This window comes from Dendrobates tinctorius, unplaced genomic scaffold (genome assembly GCF_039654945.1).
Source record: "Dendrobates tinctorius isolate UK_male_01 unplaced genomic scaffold, ASM3965494v1 ptg000067l, whole genome shotgun sequence".
NCBI lineage: Eukaryota > Metazoa > Chordata > Amphibia > Anura > Dendrobatidae > Dendrobates > Dendrobates tinctorius.
In genome coordinates, this window is record NW_027361735.1 from 8304160 (window position 1) to 8320345 (window position 16186).

At 43.4% G+C, this 16186-nt stretch overlaps 1 pseudogene; it reads left to right on the forward strand.

Moving 5' to 3' along the window:
* The first annotated feature begins 378 nt into the window (after positions 1-378).
* Positions 379-16186, forward strand: part of LOC141095151 (cholesteryl ester transfer protein-like) — an 83608-nt pseudogene continuing 67800 nt past the window's right edge.

The following is a 16186-nucleotide window of genomic DNA, read 5'->3' on the forward strand; positions in this document are numbered from 1 at the left end:
GCGCTTCATCTGCTGCAGAGGAGATTGCAGAGGAGAGTGCCTTGCGGCAATTCTCTCCAGAGGCTAAGTCCTTTGTTCCCTTAACTGAGCATGCTCATGGGACGAGCTCCCATTGGAGTTCGGGAGTCAGGTTCTCGGGTCCTGTGTCAAATCCTATTGGCTCCTCTTGAAGCCTTGGAGATTTCCGGAAGGTCCCGTTTGGTATTAAAAGCGCGCATGGCTGTTCCGCCATGTGCTAGTATTCTTCATACTTGCCGCTGTATGTTTGATGATGGATGCTTGGACTGGTGAATGACTTATTAAGAAACCCCTTCCCTCTGCTAATACAATTGTGTGTGTTTGGGTTCAGCCAGTAGCAGCACTAGCGCCAGCGCGCCTATGCTCCATCTACCTCAGCAGCTAGCGGATATAGTGGTGCCATCTCTGCGGCACAGTTTACGCCGTGCTGCGCTTGCAGTCCTGCCCGGCGTTCGCAGTTGCGACGCCACGCACACGTCCAGTTACGGTAGGTCCTTTCGGATGTAGTAACGTTATTTTTATAACTACTCCGGTGACCGGTTACTGCATGTGTGCCACTGAGTACCTGTGCTGTTAACAGGCTCAGCGTTTTCAGTTCCATTGTCTGCCATTGCAGCTCTGTGTCCATAACAGAGACTGCTAATTTGCACCTGGGTGATATCCAATCCTGTGCACTTTACCGCCATAGTGCTCTGCATCTACTAGCTGTGGTTTTTCCATCCACCGCACGGTGGACCCCGAGTGACGAAGGCACTTTATATTTTTTATTTAGTGTTTTCCGCCACTCCTAACATAATACTAGTGGCTAGGGATGGCAGATCAGCAGCAACTTTTACAGTGTGTGCGCCAGCTCGAGGCTCGCTTGACAACCCTTGAGAAAGCTCTCGCAGCTGCGCAGGCCACGGATGCTGCTGTTCAGCACTCACAGATGCGGTAGGGCATATGTCCATGTCCGCCCTTGCGCCGACAGTTATCCACCTCCCGTTGCCCGAAAAATACTGTGGGGATGGCGCCTCCTGCAGGGGTTTCATCAGCCAGTCCTCAATACACCTGGAGCTGCTGGCTGCGCAATTTCCTACAGAGAGGGCTAAAGTGGCCTTTATTATCTCCCTACTGTCGGGCAAGGTGTTGGAATGGGCTACGCCTTTATGGGAACGTGGTGACCTCGAGATTCAGACCGCGGCCAACTTGCTAACAGCCATCAGGCAAGTATTTCTCGGTCCACGGGTCACGCACGATACTTCTCTGCAACTCCTCGCCCTTACTCAGGGGTCACTTTCGGTTAGCCAGTATGCCGTCCGTTTTCGGACACTGGCGTCCGAGTTGGAGTGGTCCGACAAAGCCCTTATCCCCGTTTTTTGGCGAGGACTAGCAGAGCACGTGAAGGATGCTCTCTCCACTAGAGAGATCCCCACCTGCTTGGAGGAGTTAATTTCCGTCTCGTCACGTATCGACCTCCGTTTTTCGGAGCGCGGTATGGAGCGGGCTCACTCCAAGCGAAGAGCTGTTTCGGCTCCTAAATTTTTTGAACCTCTTGAGCTGTCTGAGCCGGAGGTTCTACCCCCTGAGCCCATGGATGTGTCTCGTACCAATCTTAATACGGACTCGGACCAGGAATCCATTTGCGGTTGTCACCATGTTTGTGCGGTTTCTCCGGAAGCCAGCTCCCCGCAATGGTCGGATTCTGAGCCGGGTACCGAGACCTTTGTCCCTCCTCATCTTAGGGCTCAGGTTCTCGCCTGGGCACATGCGTCCAATACGCCACACCATCGGGGTTACATGCAAATCTCGAAGCTATTGGCCGGAGTGTATTGGTGGCCCCATAGGGCTCGGGATATCAAAAAATTTATCCAGGCTTGCACCTTATGTGCTCAGGACAGCCTTCCTAGGCGGAGAGTGGTAACGGTCGCTGACTCACGGTGGCGTTCGGTTGCTTCGCCCGCTCCTGTTGTCTCCCAGGTGTCCCTTCTGAAATCTGGTGATCTTGCCTCCACTGATGCCTTCCAAGTGTCCCGGTTTACGGTTACACCCACCAGGACACCAAGCTCACCTTCGGACGAGTTTGAGTCTTATGCCACCGTAGGGCACAGGTTGATGGTCAGGAAGGCTCAGGGAGGAGGAGGCCCTAGGAGGGGGGGTAATGATAGGAGTCAGATTTCTACCTCTCCTATGTTGAAATCTAGACCCTTACATTCTGCAGTCTCCTGCGCTTCATCTGCTGCAGATGAGATTGCAGAGGAGAGTGCCTTGCGGCAACTCTCTCCAGGGGCTAAGTCCTTTGTTCCCTTAACTGAGCATGCTCATGGGACGAGCTCCCATTGGAGTTCGGGTGTCAGGTGCTCAGGTCCTGTGTCAAATCCTATTGGCTCTTCTTGGAGCCTTGGAGATTTCAGGAAGGTCCCGTTTGGTATAAAAAGCGCGCATGGCTGTTCCGCCATGCGCTAGTATTCTTCATACTTGCTGCTGTATGTTTGATGATTGATGCTTGGACTGGTGAATGACTTATTAAGAAACCCCTTCCCTCTGATAATACGATTGTGTGAGTGTTTGGGTTCAGCCAGTGGCAGCGCTAGCGTCAGCGTGCCTATGCTCCATCTACCTCAGCAGCTAGCGTCCTGCATCGTGCTTGCGATATAGCGGTGCCATGTCTGCGGCACAGTTTACGCCGTGCTGCACTTGCAGTCCTGCCCGGCGTTCGCAGTTGTGACGCCACGCACACGTCCAGTTATGGTAGGTCCTTTCGGATGTAGTGACGTTATTTTTATAACTACTCCGGTGACCGGTTACCGCATGTGTGCCGCTGAGTACCTGTGCTGTTAACAGGCTCAGCGTTTTCAGTTTCATTGTCTGCCATTGCAGCTCTGTGTCCATAACAGAGACTTCTAATTTGCACCTTGGTGATATCCAACCCTGTGCACATTACCGCCATAGTGCTCTGCATCTACTAGCTGCAGTTTTTCCATCCACCGCACGGTGGACCCCGAGTGGCGAAGGCACTTTATTTATATTTTTTATTTAGTGTCTTCCACCACTCCTAACAGGGAGAAGCTTGGAAGCCTAAGAACACCAGGAAGTTAAAGCTTGGGCGGAAATGGGTATTTCAAATGGTCAATGACCCGACGCATACTGCCAAAATGGTAACAAAGTGGCTTAAGGATAACAAAGTCGACATTTTGGAGTGGCCATCACAAAGCCCTGATCTCTGTCCAATTGAACATTTATGGGCATAGCTGAAAAGGCCGGTGTGAGCAAGGCGACTTACAAACCTGGGTCAGTTACCCCAGTTTTGTCAGGAGGAATGGGCCCAGAATTCCGACAAAGTATTGTGAGAAGCTTGTGGAAGGAGATCCCAAATGTTTGACCCAAGTCATTCAGTTTAAGGGCAATGGTACCAAATACTAATGATATGTATGTAAACTTTTGACTTTGCAGTAAGTAATAAAAATGTCTTAAAACATTCTCTCTCTCATTATTCTGACATTTGGCAAATATTAATAATTATGGTAACCCTAATTGACCTAAAACGAGAGAGGTTTATTCTGATTTCATGTCAGATATTGAAATAAACATGCATATGTGTCTTTTTATATAGTGTATGTAAACTTCTGGTTTCAACTGTATGTCCCAGCGATATCGGATCTATAAAAGCCCCAATGTTCAGAATGTTTCATTGGTGACATCAAGTCTATGGTAAATGTATAACATTTCCCCTGAGGGAACCAAAGTGTCATTTCAATTCAGGATATATTTCCTGGGGACAAAAACTTTTTCCACTTTTCTTTCTCTGTATAAACACATCGTTTTGTTAACCAACCCTCTAAAAAGATCTGTCCTGTCTTAATTATCTGTTCAATATATAAATCTCTGTCTACGCCCAATAGACATAATTGTTGGAACTGCAGGAGTCCTTTACTTCAAAAAGTAGATGCCTGCATTTTAATTAAAATTGTCACATCCCAGCTATACGTAATTTCCTACTTCTTTATGCCCATTGCCCCCCGAGGAAGTGGTATTCACACCACGAAACGTGCGTTGGGGTATACGAGCCAGCACCTTATCCTTACCAGGACATGATGGGTATGTTTACATAGATACTCCTTTCTTTCTCTCTGATGGACCTTGTGTAATACATGTGCAATTATTGCACGCAGTGGTCTCTCTGCCCTGACTGTTCAGCACTTGTTTTCATGATCACACAGCAGTGGTGCTGTGGTGGAGTCTGCTACCTCAGCTGACACAATTTATGGGCAACTGTGCATGCAATTGGACTACAGGTTGATATGGGCTGCACCCTCCAGCACAGCACCATTGATTTATATTACTAGGGCATAGTGCAATACAATATACAACAGGACTGATCATCCTTAAGCATAGATTCCCCAGCACAGCTCATTTTGCACATAAAACTATTTCTGCAGTGGTCCTCAGGGATTTAACATTAACCACTTGGCTGCTGGTTTGTTTGCTTCTATTGGTTTCGGGTTACAAACTTACTGACCAAGTTATTTTAACAAAATTGTCTTGTTTCTCTATTATGTGCCTGTTTATCTATAATAAAATTTGCATTTTTAGATGGATCTGGACTGTTTTCCTCTTGTTTTTTTTTTGTTTTTTTTTACATGTATTTATGTGTATAAGTGTGTGCCCTGTACATGTATGTGTGTGCCATATACGTGTGTGTGTATAAGTGTGTGCCATGTACGTGTGTGTTTGTGCCATGTACATGTATGTATGTGTGTAACTAGTGTGTGCCATGTACATGTGTGTATAAGTGTGCCATGTACATGTGTGTATACGTGTGTGTCATGTGCATGTATTTATGTGTGTGCCATGTACATGTGTGTGCTATGTACGTGTGTGTATAAGTGTGTGGTGCGCCACTGTACAGATTCAGTGTATATGTATGATCCAGGACTCCACTCTATGTACAGGCTCATCGTATATCCGAGAGCCCTAAGAAATAGGATTATTTGGAGGGTGCACAGTACGTGCTGTCTATGTATAGGACCTGTCAGTATCAAGCAGCCATCAACACCGGTAGCACCTATCTTCTCTCTATTCAGAAATGGATTTCCCCTTTAAGAAAGTTGCAGTTAAAGGGAATTTTTCACCATGACTTCACCCCCAAACTATATATATTCATATGTAGCTTTGTCAACGACAAGCTCAGAAGTACCTTTACATGGCCAGTTTGTTTCTCTATTACTGAGAAATCAGCAACTAGATATGCAAATGAGGCTGAAGAGCTATTTGTAGATCTGAATCCTCCGTCACTCCAGCTCTATTCCCCCTCCTGCTTGACCAACAGCTCCTTTGCCTGCTGTCACACATCATAGAGGCTGTCCGTCAAGCAGGAGGAAGCCGCTCTGGGTGGAGAACAGAGCTGGAGTGACAGAGGCTTCTGATTTACAAATAGCCCTTCGTCCTCATTTGCCTATCAACACAAACACTGATTTCTCAGGAATGGGGGAACGGAGTGGCCATGTAAAAGTATTGCTGGACTTGTCTTTGCACATATAAATAGTTTGGGGTGTAAAATCCTGCTGATGGATTCCCTTTAGAGCTGTGTTCCCACAATGAGCTTTTGATGTTGCAGATTTTCTGCACCTATTACGGTAAGTAAGATAGGTTACTTGCATTTTATCAAAAATACACAGAGTAATAAAAAAAAAAATCACACGAAAAATGCTTTGTGGAAACAGATTTTGTTGCAGACATTTCTGTCACTGAATTTTATCACTGGGGAAAAAAAGATTTCTCAATATTTTTTCCACAACATTAGGCCTCATATGTCAGAACAGGCCTCGTTGCCCATAGCAACCAAGCACAGAGCAGCTTTCATTTTACCTCACCTGTGTATAAGCTGGGCTTTGGCTGCTCTGGATAGTAAAAGGCATTCATGTGTCCAACATATGATACTATTTCCTCATACATTTACCTCACAGAAACGTAGTCCTGATATACAGAACCGTTCTGTAATAATGATGTAATGTATAGGCAATAAGGTACACAAACACTGAAGTCACTGCTATAATACTATTACCAGGTTATATTTGCTCGCACACATCCCGGTGTGGTCCTGTTACATTCACAGGAGGTTTCCACTAAGCTACAGATAAGATTGTGTTAAATGCTTATCCAATATGCCTCATGCATCAACCCTGCTGGCTACGACACTCCCTGCGCCATAATCCTCCGTGAGAAAGTGTGCTCCATTTTATTTACATGTATTTACGTCAGGGGAACAAGCCCCAAGGGACAAAACACTATAGAAAGCCTTTTATCTCCAATAATACCATTATACTAAGGAAAAATAATGCCACCATACTGTGACCACAATCATATCTACTACACAGTGAAAAAATAATATTACCAATACTTCTAGAGCACAAACGCATACAGTACAAAAAAAAATTCTCAATAATATTGCCACACTGTGACCATAACTATTCCCGCTACATATATATTACCAATACTTCTAGAGAACAAACGCATACAGTACAAAAAAAAACATATTCTCAATAATATTGCCACACTGTGACCATAACTATTCCCGCTACATATATATTACCAATACTTCTGGAGCACAAACGCATACAGTACAAAAAAAGCATATTCTCAATAATATTGCCACACTGTGACCATAACTATTCCCGCTACATATATATTACCAATACTTCTAGAGCACAAACGCATACAGTACAAAAAAAACATATTCTCAATAATATTGCCACACTGTGACCATAACTATTCCCACTACATCTATATTACCAATACTTCTAGAGCACAAACGCATACAGTACAAAAAAAAACATATTCTCAATAATATTGCCACACTGTGACCATAACTATTCCCACTACATATATTACCAATACTTCTAGAGCACAAACGCATACAGTACAAAAAACATATTCTCAATAATATTGCCACACTGTGACCATAACTATTCCCACTACATATACACTCACTGGCCACTTTATTAGGTACACCATGCTAGTAACGGGTTGGACCCCCTTTTGCCTTCAGAACTGCCTCAATTCTTCGTGGCAGAGATTCAACAAGGTGCTGGAAGCATTCCTCAGAGATTTTGGACCATATTGACATGATGGCATCACACAGTTGGCGCAGATTTGTCGGCTGCACATCCCTGATGCGAATCTCCCGTTCCAACACATCCCAAAGATGCTCTATTGGATTGAGATCTGGTGACTGAGGAGGCCATTTGAGTACAGTGAACTCATTGTCATGTTCAAGAAACCAATCTGAGATGATTCGAGCTTTATGACATGGCGCATTATCCTGCTGAAAGTAGCCATCAGATGTTGGGTACATTGTGGTCATAAAGGGATGGACATGGTCAGCAACAATACTCAGGTAGGCTGTGGCGTTGCAATGATGCTCAATTGGTACCAAGGGGCCCAAAGAGTGCCAAGAAAAAATTCCCCACACCATGACACCACCACCACCAGCCTGAACCGTTGATACAAGGCAGGATGGATCCATGCTTTCATGTTGTTTACGCCAAATTCTGACCCTACCATCCGAATGTCGCAGCAGAAATCGAGACTCATCAGACCAGGCAACATTTTTCCAATCTTCTACTGTCCAATTTCGATGAGCTTGTGCAAATTGTAGCCTCAGTTTCCTGTTCTTAGCTGAGAGGAGTGGTACCCAGTGTGGTCTTCTGCTGCTGTAGCCCATCTGCCTCAAAGTTCGACGCACTGTGCGTTCAGAGATGCTCTTCTGCCTACCTTGGTTGTAACGGGTGGCAATTTGAGTCACTGTTGCCTTTCTATCAGCTCGAACCAGTCTGCCCATTCTCCTCTGACCTCTGGCATCAACAAGGCATTTCCGGCCACAGAACTGCCGCTCACTGGATTTTTTTTCTTTTTCGGACCATTCTCTGTAAACCCTAGAGATGGTTGTGCGTGAAAATCCCAGTAGACCAGCAGTTTCTGAAATTCTCAGACCAGCCCTTCTGGCACCAACAATCATGCCACGTTCAAAGGCACTCAAATCACCTTTCTTCCCCATACTGATGCTCGGTTTGAACTGCAGGAGATTGTCTTGACCATGTCTACATGCCTAAATGCACTGAGTTGCCGCCATGTGATTAGCTGATTAGAAATTAAGTCTTAACACACAGTTGGACAGGTGTACCTAATAAAGTGGCCAGTGAGTGTATATTACCAATACTACAGAACAAAGCACAAGTTTAACGACCAATAATACCATATACTAGGCCAAGCTAATAACGCCAAACCCTAACCAAAACTGTGTCCACTACATATAAAATGAATATTACCTTACTTCTACAAAACATTACAAGCTGCACAAAGACTACTATTACCAACAATACCTCTATAAGAGGATGAAATAATACCGCCACACCATAACCACAGCCGTATCCCCACATAGACAACAAATATTATTACCGTACTTTTACACTGTACAAAAACTAATATTACAATAATACGTCTATACTCAGTTTAAATGATGCCGCCACACCATAACCACAAACATTTCTACACCATAATGAATAGTATTAAAATACCTATACTGTGCAAAGCCAATTATTGCCAATAATACTACTATACGTGGCTGAAGTAATACTGTTACACGATGGTAGCAACCATTTCCACTTTTCAATGAATGAATACTATTACCATATGACTACAAAACAAAACACACTGTATAAAGCCATCATTTCCAATGATACCCGCTATACTAATCCAAAATAAAACCGCTAAATCATAACCAAAACCATTTCCACTACATAATTAATGAATAATGTTGCCAAACTTCTATGGAACAGAACACGCTTTTTTTCAAAGCCAAATAGTGCCAATAATACCACAATACACCTACAAACTGTTCCTACACACGCTCACCATCATGCCACTACCATCCATCCATCTATCCATCCATTTTTTTCTTAAAGTGTTAAAACTTTTCTGTGTGCCATTATAAATGGTTTGACTTCTTGTGCTTTTCCAGTGAATAAGAAGACTTCCGAAGTTATCCAGGCCGCTTTCAGACATGCCTCTTTTCCTAACATCACGGGAGAAAAAGCTGTCAGATTTCTGGGGAAAGTCACATATGGTTTAACAAAGTAAGAATGACAGCATTGTTGAATTTTATGAAACGGGTACAATACGCTAAGGGACACCGAGAAGCTTCTCTGAAGAAGCAGAAAGCAAAACGCGTTAGGCGGTTCAAGTCCTGGTAAATATGAAGTATTTATTCATGATCTGAAATGTTTATGGTGGCCCTCCACTCTTCAGTACCTGAAGGTGCCTCCCTTCTTTAAAGGTTGAATTTAATGCACTTTATATTTATTCCTCTGTGGCTGCTATTATATTCCCATATGCCTCCATTTTAACTGACTCCACTAGATAGAGACATTGTGGACTGTTGATTTATACGGACTTTCTTTAATATACATGTAAAAAAAATTGTGAAAATTGAGCACAATTTCTTCATATAGATTCATACTCTAATTAGTGTTCTAAACACCATCCAATGATCACTTGATAAATAATTCAGTTTATTAATTTACATTTACCAGTGACATGACTTTTGCAGTAGATTCCCTTTTTAATTGTGTTTTTATGGTTTTTGTCTGAATTATATGTTAATAAAATGTATCCTTTTATTCAAGTCAGTATCCTTTTTGGCTATATGATTTATTTATACTCCCATGAACTTGTAGGACCTTCTTAGGCTATATGTATATATATACGGCAGGTTAAGATCTACCCTCCTTTTTCCAGATCATAAATTAAATTTTTAAAAAATAACATATTTTGAATCGGAGCATCCGCCCGAATAACCACTTCATACTATTTAGTAAGTATCAATCTGAAATGGTAGAGTCATTGATTTTTGGCTAGTTAACTCCCCCCCCCCCCCCCCCGAAAAAAAAAGAGATAAAAAAAGTCATATGGACCTCAAAATATGGTAGTAATAAAAATGCAGCTCATATCGACCCAAACAAAAAAGGGTTATAGACCTATGAAAGTGAGGTGCAAAAATCGACAATGAGGACTGCGACTAAGTTGCCCAAGGGCCTGAATAATAATAATAATGACAACAATAATAATAATAACAATAATAATAATCACGATAATAATAATGATAATAATAATAAAAAATAATAGTAAATATAGTACACAGTCCATAAAGATTTATAGTCACAAAAGTCCACCACTAGCAAATCACAAATCCTAGTGCTTGCAATATAGCAGACCTGCCTTATACATGGAGATAGGTCTGATCTCGTAGTTATAAGCCTGATATATTAATGATGGGGTGCGCTCACCCCCACTCTGCGGTGACGGACTCCTGGCTCCTCTGCATCAAGAGTAGCCAGTGAGTAGGTGTGAGGAGCGCTCTCTTCATGAATGCACTATACTCCTAACAATGCGCCGTATATTTGATTGCTCCTATTGGACAAACCACACATTATTTTGGCTATTAGAAGAATGTACCTTTGCACAAATTTTCTGTCTTTGCAACGGGGCGACATAGCCTGCTGACCGATGTAGCCGCTCATTTAGGGTTAATAATAAGGATACTGACTAAGGTGCCTCTGCTTCAGTATTCAGATGAGTAATCTATTGATAGAAAGCAGTGAAGTGGATCTGAAGGAGGATGACGCTGTGGAGATCATGATCAAAAACGTCAGCACATCTTTCAAAGGAACTCTGAACTACGGATATGGGACCTGATTGTAAGTGGACATGACAATTATAAAATATATTCCATAAATAAATATATACATAGAAATGATATAGAGAGTATGTTTAATATATAAAATATTAGATTATGGGGAGCAGAACCTGACACCATCACGGGTCAACTGATACCTGGTGCAGTGGTCACGAAAAGTGCACAATGTATGGAGCCAAAATATCGCAGCTCTGTAGATTGCATAGTGGCCGTTCTCGGTACTGCAGCTCAGATCCCATTCGTCTCAATGGGAGCTGAGCTTGACCACCACATTTGTACGGCACGGTGGTGTTTCAGCTATGTATACTGTAGATTATACCTAACCTGTGAAAGTGTTTAAAAGTGAACATATCTCTGTGGTCTAAGATGTAATATAATATATTTTATTTGGCATTATTTTCAAAATATAAATGTTAGTAATGTTTCGTCTTATATTTAATTTTTAGTGTTCAGGTTGACCATTCTATTGACTTTGAAATCTTTTCTTCCATTGATTTACAAGTGAACACTAAACTCAGTAAGTAAATATCACTCTATGTAAATGTTTTTAGTCTAAATTAATCTTTTTGATATATACTATTTATATACAGTGGGAAAAATAAATATTTGATACACTACCGATTTTACAGGTTTTCCCACCTACACTTCACCTGTGAGAGACAGAATCTAAAAATAAAATCCAGAAAATCACATTGTATGATTTTTACATAATTAATTTGCATTTTGAAAAAAGTATTTCATCACCTACTAACAAGCAAGAGTTCTGGTTCTCACAGACCTGTTAGTTTTTCTTTAGGAAGCCTCCTACTCTGCACTCATTACCTGTATTAATTGCACCTGTTTGTACTCGTTACCTGTACAAAAGACACCTGTCCACACACTCAATCACATTCCAACCACTCAACCATGGCCAAGACCAAAGAGCTGTCTCAGGACACCAGGGACAAAATTGTAGACCTGCACAAGGCTGTGATGGACTACAAGACAATAGGCAAGCGGCTTGGTGGAGAAGGCATCAACTGTTGAAGCAATTATTAGAAAATGGGAGAACCACAAGATCACTGTCAATCTTCCTCAGTCTGGGGCTCCATTCAAGATCTCGCAATGTGGGAATAAGGATGATTCTGAGAAAGAAAAGGAATCAGTTCAGAACTACACGGGAGGATCTGGTCAATGACCTGAAGAGAGCTGGGACTACAGTTGCAAACATTACCATTAGTAACACACTACGTCGTCATGGATTTAAATTCTGCAGGACACTCAAAGTCCACCTGCTCACTCAGCACATATCCAGGCCCATTTGAAGTTCGACAGCGATCATCTGTATGCAGTGTCGGACTGGGGTGCCAAGGGCCCACCAGTAAAATTGACTTTGGGGGCCTCCTTTTTACCTGCACACAAATATTACACTACCCTTGCTCACAAATTCACCTATAGCAGTATATAATAATAAACTGGGTAGTTTGGTTAATGAATGATGAGATGCTGCTTTTTTTCTGTATAGAGTGAATTATGCCAAGTTCTGCCCACACAATGAGATTGGGGGCCCAGATCTGCACAGGGGCCCACCGGGGAATTCCCCTGTTACCCTATGGGCCAGTCCGAGCCTGGCGCCGGAGATCGTGGTACGCGTAGACACTGAATGCATACCACGATCTCTGGCGCCATACTTACCTGAGCGGGAGGAGTGATGCCGTGGTGCTTCTCTTCTCGCTGGAGACCGGGCAGGAGTTCGGCGTCGCAATCGCACATGCGCCTAGCTCTATTTGGCGCCATTTTACTGAAGACACATTTGCAGTGTGTCTTCAACAATATGGCACCGGACAGCGCGGTATGGGCATGTGCGTACTCCAGCGCTGCACTCTTCCCCCGGCCTGTGGCAGAACAGGACAGTTCTGGAGCACAGGGAAGAAAGGTGAGTATAAATTTTTTTTTGTATGTGTGCAGTTTAATAGGAGTGAGGGGGACCTTACATATCAAGATAAGGGGGTGAGAGATAGCATGCATACCAGGATAAGGGATGAGGGGACCATGCATGCCAGGATTGGGAGGTGAGGGGACCATGCATATCAGGATTGGGGGGTGAGGGGACCATGCATATCAGGATTGGGGGGTGAGGGGACCATGCATATCAGGATTGGGAGGTGAGGGGACCATGCATATCAGGATTGGGGGGTGAGGGGACCATGCATATCAGGATTGGGGGGTGAGGGGACCATGCATATCAGGATTGGGGGTTAGGGGACCATGCATACCAGGATTGGGGATGAGGGGACCATGCATACCAGGATTGGGGGTGAGGGAACCATACATACGAGGATGAGGAATGGGGTGCCATGCATACCAGGATTGGGGGGGGGTGAGGGGACCATACATACCAGAATAGGGATGAGGAGGCCATGCATACCATTATAGGGATGAGGGGGCCATGCATGCCATTATAGGGATGAGGGGGTGCCTTGCATACCAGGACAGGAGGGGGGCAGAACATACCAGATTGGGAGACCATATACCAATAAAAATGCTCACCATCCGGGCATAGAACGGGTTCAATAGCTAGAAGGCTATAACAGTTTAGGAGACCCACTGTTTAATAATGGCCCTTTAAGCAGCTTAATGCTGCCTGATGCCCCTGTAAAAATAGGCTCTGTGACTTTAAGAATTCCTCCTTCATAAATGAAACAAGATGGGTCTGCTTATGTGTCAAACACCACATGGCCAGCTAGGGTTGGTAAATGTTACAATGACATTTCCCAGTGAATGCATTTGTTTTGGTTGAAAGCAATGTTAAAGTTGAAAAAAGCTTCAAAAACGCTGCTTCTGCGCATAGCCCAAGTGGGGGAGGAACATTTTGGTCCGGGGTTATTTATTTTGCATTATATACAAGTAATTAACCTGGAAAGGATGTACCCTAACATATTTCCCAGCAAAATCCGTTTTGGTATGTTTTTTGGTGCATCGGTAAAAATGGCATGAAACTCTGAAAACATTGTTTAAAGCTGTGAACTAGGAGTCAGGAATGCTTCCAGGGGCGATCCCCATGATGTCCCCGCGTCATTTCAGCAGTGTTTCCATCATTTTTTGAAGTTTTTAGACCTTAAAAGGACCCCCGGGGGAGATTGCGGTAAAAATGTTCTGGTCTCCCATAGACTTACATTGGGTTCGTTGATCTGTCCGAGTACCCGAGTATTACAATTTGCTCGACCCGAACTACGAGCATTTTAGTGCTCGCCAATCACTATTAAAAATAATTTTATCGTGGATCTTTTCTCAGAACTGGACCCCTTTTTTTAATTAAAGGTTACAGTTCATATTTGTGTGTTATACTGTACAGAAATGTGTCTGTTTTTCTTCACCGTAAATCTCCCATTTAAGAAGGGCCCACAATTACTCATAATGGTTTAGGTCCGGTGAGGAAGGGGTTGTATCATTATTCTTTAATCTTTACTGGCAGCCGAGCAGTGGAGACATTGATACTGCGATGGAGCATTGTCCTGCAGAACAATCATAATTTTCTTGAAATATACAGATCTATTCCTGTAACACTGTATGAAGGAAGAGTCTCCTAAACACTGGTAATAGGTTTGGGACTTGATTTTAAGTTCATCTGCCACCTGAAAAGGTCCATCAAGCTCATCATTAATAATACCAACCCATAGCTATTCCCCACCTTCACCTTGCTGGTGTCAAAATAGATGTTTGTACCAATTACTTCTTCAACCATTGCCAACTGGTCCATCAAGAGTCGCTCTAATCTCATCAGTCCATAAAACCTTTAAAAAATCTGTCTTCAGATATTTCTTGGTTCAGTCTTGATGTTTCACCTTCTGTGTCTTGCTCGGTGAGGTTCAGCCTTTCTTACCTCGGCCATGTCTCTGAGCACTGAACACCTTGTACTTCTGTGTCTTGCTCAGTGGTGGTCAGGTTCAGCCTTCCTCACCTCGGCCATGTCTCTGAGCACTGAGCACCTTGTACTTCAGAGTCACAGACTTCATCATGTCGCTCTATCCCCCCTTATCTCTGCCCAGGGCTCGTCTAGTGTGCCCCCCTGCTATTCTGTATCAAGTCTTTCTGTATCATCTGGCTGCCCTCACCGATAAGTTAAGCTTTGGGTGGGCCCGTCTGAGTGAGGGGCTTGGGGCGACTTCAACCTCTGCTTCTCCAGAAGTTATGCTACTGGGAGAGCAGTATATGAGGATACTTGTAAAGTTTGAGTAGATTAAATTCTCTCATCTTTTTTTAGAACTTAAATATTTTACTGAATGCAGAAATCCTCATGAGAGATATTCAGCCCCTTCCACAATTACATTAGGTCATCGGGATATTAGTAAAAGTACCAAACAGCAGTTTTGTCAGAAGAATCGTTCTAGAAGCAGCATTGATGTTCAATATATTTATTTTTGCATAAAAGTTGTTACTAATATGCAAAGATGAAATAAGAAAGTCTGTAGATACAGTAACTTTCTATAGAGAGGAGCAGATGTTGATGATTCCGCTCCTTGGGCCATTGGTTGTACTTGTGCTGTTTTTGCACATCCAGGTCTGGATCACACACGATGGAGAGGAGAAGAGCAGGAATGTGTAACGTGTGATCTGTGTAGATGGAGTTTTCTTGGATTCTTACAGCACCACGATCAACCATATGGCCTTCTGTCTGGCCATGGACAGGTAGATGAAGGAGCAGCCGCTTCTTCATTCTGTCCATGACCCGGTAGTGTCTGTATATGGCCGGGGTCACAATTGCCGCTGTCACTCAAGACTGGAGTTTGTTTCTATGCAGCTGAGCGCTAAGGTCCAAGGGCCGGTGGCAGTGCCGGGTATTGAGACGCGAGACTCGTGCGAGTTTCTCACAAGGGTGACCCCGGCCTATGGCCAAGTATGAGAAGGAGCAGCCGCTGCTTTCTTTTTGGCCATATCCGGTGGAGAAGGAGCAGCCGCTGCCTTCTCTGTCCATATCCAGTAGTCTTGTCCTTACCACCACAGTGTAAATGAGTCAACCAAATGGCAAGTTTGGCTGAAAGAAGTCCTTCAATTTCAGCCTTTGTTTACTTGCCATTTCGATCCAGAGGAAGGCGAAAAATAACCCCGAGGACTTGTTGTTGGAATATCCTCAGGGGAAAAAAATTCCTTCCTGACCCCAAATATGGCGATCGGAATACATCCCTGGATGTTTGGTGCTCGAATCAACGTGGCTGTTAATGTGGTGGAAGCTCTGTAGTATTTGTCATAGTCCGGTAAGTTAGAAAGTCCAGGTAATTGTCTCATCCGATTAATTAAAGCTTCATTCCTCGATGTTGCTGGAATGGGGCTGATTTATATCAAACTATTACTCCTATAAGAAAAGAAATATATTCAAAATAAAGAAATGGAAGCGACTCGACACCATCATAAAGTCTGGGCGGAGATCACAATATCGCAGGTTGCACATTTAAAAAA